General features: G+C 41.3%; 1 non-coding gene across 1 annotated transcript; it reads left to right on the forward strand.

The window, feature by feature from the left end:
• The first annotated feature begins 291 nt into the window (after nt 1-291).
• Nucleotides 292-398, forward strand: LOC122101217. Its single transcript, XR_006146338.1, has one exon. It is a non-coding gene; the product is annotated as a U6 spliceosomal RNA (small nuclear RNA).
• Nucleotides 399-2,852: the final 2,454 nt, after the last annotated feature.

The raw sequence follows: 2,852 nt of genomic DNA on the forward strand, positions 1-2,852 counted from the left end.
GACCCAGGTATAGTGATACTTACCTCAAAAGAAGCAATCAAGTTACAATCTGCAGGTATGGCAGTAGTAGAGATGCCAAAGTTGTAAAGTTCCTTTCATTGTTGCAATGGGTCTACTTGTATCCTTATTTAAACATTTTCCCCTTCCCCTCCACAAATTATGCCAACATCAAAAATGTGTGCTTATGTAAGAACTGCATGATTCTAAAATTTCATGACAATTCTTTTGAACTTACTTTTTTGTGGAATTGACTAAGAAAATCAATTACACCTTCTATATAAAAAATGTTCTGTGCTGAATCCAGCAGCCCATACACTAACATCGGAATGATACAGAGAGGATTAGCATGGTCCCTGCACATGGATGACTTGCAAATTCGTGAAGCAATCCATATTTTTACAACAACAAATGCTGGAGGGGATGGGGCCACAAGGGAACCCTACTGCATTCTTGGTGGGAGTGTAAACTTCTTCAACCAATTTGGAAAGCAGTATGGAGTTTCCTCAAATGACTCCACATAAAGCTCCCCTATGACCCAGCAATCCCACTTTTGTTCATTTACCCAAAGGATCACAAATAAGACCATATTAAAACTACCAGCACAACTATGTTTATTGCAACATTATTTACCATAGCTAAGATATGCAACCAATCCAGATGCCCGTCAGTAGATGAATGGATCAAGAAAACGTGGTAAAGGATTTCCGGGAAGATGGCTGAGGAGAAGCTGGAATCTGAACAAGCTCTTGCATAGAAAGCAGTTTCAGAGTTCCAGTGAACAGTCCCAAGCCAGAGAATCACACCAAGTGTGCCATCACAGGAGAGAGATAGTCAAGAGAGGGGAAGCCAAGCAGACACATCTGAGTGCTTGCCAGCAGCTGCCGCTGCAGCGGCAGGGTCGCGGCGGCGACCACCGCCGCGGGGTCATATCTGAGACACAGTCCGGGACAAAGGAGACAGACGCAGCGGGCCAGCGGATTCTACTCAACACCAGCAAGAACCGACAAGGAGCAGACATCTTCATCCTGCACTTTGCAGACAAGAGATGACCCAGGATCCAAGACTCGGCGTGAGTAGAAGCCCAACGTCCTCACTCCTTCTCAGGGAGCAGAGGAGGGAAGGCCACCCCTCCCCCGCCAGCACCGGTGATCTCCATCTTGGATACCGACAAAACTCAGAGGAGCGACTAGCTCCAGCTCAGGCCTTGGAATAAAACGAGTCATTTAGCAGGTCACAAGAACTTAACGGCGAAGTGACCTCACAGACTCAGTTCCATACAGGGAAAAGTCACCTAGCTCAGGCGCCAGCCATTGGAGTGGCTCTCCTCACCGGGTAACCAGAACCAGAGACTGCCCCTCCCTCTAGCAGCCACCACAATCAATTGAAAAACAGAAACCCTGAGAATGGCTCCAGGCTGGGTGCTGTGAGTTTTTTTCACAAAATAGCCCCAGGGAAAAGCTACTGTCTGTTGAAAGGCCTCAACTCTAACCAGAACCTAGCCTCATCGCTGCATCCCCCTCTTTTGTGATTCTCAAAGCAGATCACCCTCCCAGTAAACTAACCTAGGAGGGGGATCTCAAAATCTTGGGTAAAGCAGAGCATTTTTCTGCCTGTTCCAACAAACTGACTTAAGAAACCAATCAAGCCACAGGACCTCAAGCTGACCAGAGACTCCAACAAGACTCTGGTTACAGACAAAAGGGAGATACAGGATTCTTCTCACCCCTCCCCCCCAAAAAATATCAAAGAACTTTTTTTTTCTTCTTCTTCTTTTCTTTTTTTCTTTTTTTTGTTTTGTTTTTTTTTTCGTTTTTTGTTACCTTATATATATAAAAAAATTTTTTTCCTTTTCTAAAACTTTTATTAATCTTTAATTTTTGCCTCTTCTGAAAAAATAATTGTTTTCCAGTAACTTTTCTTTTCTCCTCTTACAATTTTTATTTTAGGAATACGTGAATGTGTGTTTTCCTTTCGTTTCTTGTCTTCTTTCTCTTTTTCTTACATTCTTAATTATCTTTTTGTTTTTTGTCTAGCTCTACTGAACTTCTGATCTTTTCTTCTCACGTTTCTTTCCTTTCCACCTTTTCCTCTCTTTTGTTCTTCTTTATGTGACTTAACTCTTGTCCTGCACATCCTCAGATAAACCCGTAGTTAACTAGTAGACCCTATCCCCCGTTGTGTACACACTTAATCCACAAACTTATTACTCAATTCAAAACCTCTGAGACTTAAATTCATTAATAGCAGTACTACCTCTTTATACCTATATAATATTTTAAGATTTTTTTTAAGTTTTGCACATCTCCTCTCTGTCCCTCCCTTTCTCTCAATATATTCACATTCCTCTCTAAATAGATGGTCTTTTAATCTCTATAATAACATTAATTTTTAAGTTTCTATTTTTTTTCTGGTCTCTTTTCATTCCCCTTTCCCTTTCTTCTTTTTCTCTCTCTCTCTACTTGCATCCTACCCAACCTATTTCCTGCATTGTGATTAGGACATAGTTAACTCTCCCTGTGCCTCCCCACACCAATCTATTCCTACTTTTTACCCACATCTCTCCCTAACCCTAATAATTTCTGGTTTTCCAAATTCTTCTCTGTGGTTCGAAGTCCTTTAACATATAGTTGTTTGATGTCGAATAGATGTATCTGTTGAACTAGATTGTATCTGTAGACTATTGACTATACAAATGCAAACTTTGGTTGATGGTTGCCTTAAGATAGTGTTCTAGCACAAAACTGGTGCTATCTTCATCTCAAATGGGCAGAATAAGCCGGAAAAACACAAGAAAAATGGCAAATTCAGATATCTCAATTCCCAATCTTGGTAATCAGGGGTTAGAACAGATA

This window comes from Dipodomys spectabilis, unplaced genomic scaffold (assembly GCF_019054845.1).
Source record: "Dipodomys spectabilis isolate Male_0828 unplaced genomic scaffold, ASM1905484v1 ptg000640l, whole genome shotgun sequence".
Classification (NCBI taxonomy): domain Eukaryota; kingdom Metazoa; phylum Chordata; class Mammalia; order Rodentia; family Heteromyidae; genus Dipodomys; species Dipodomys spectabilis.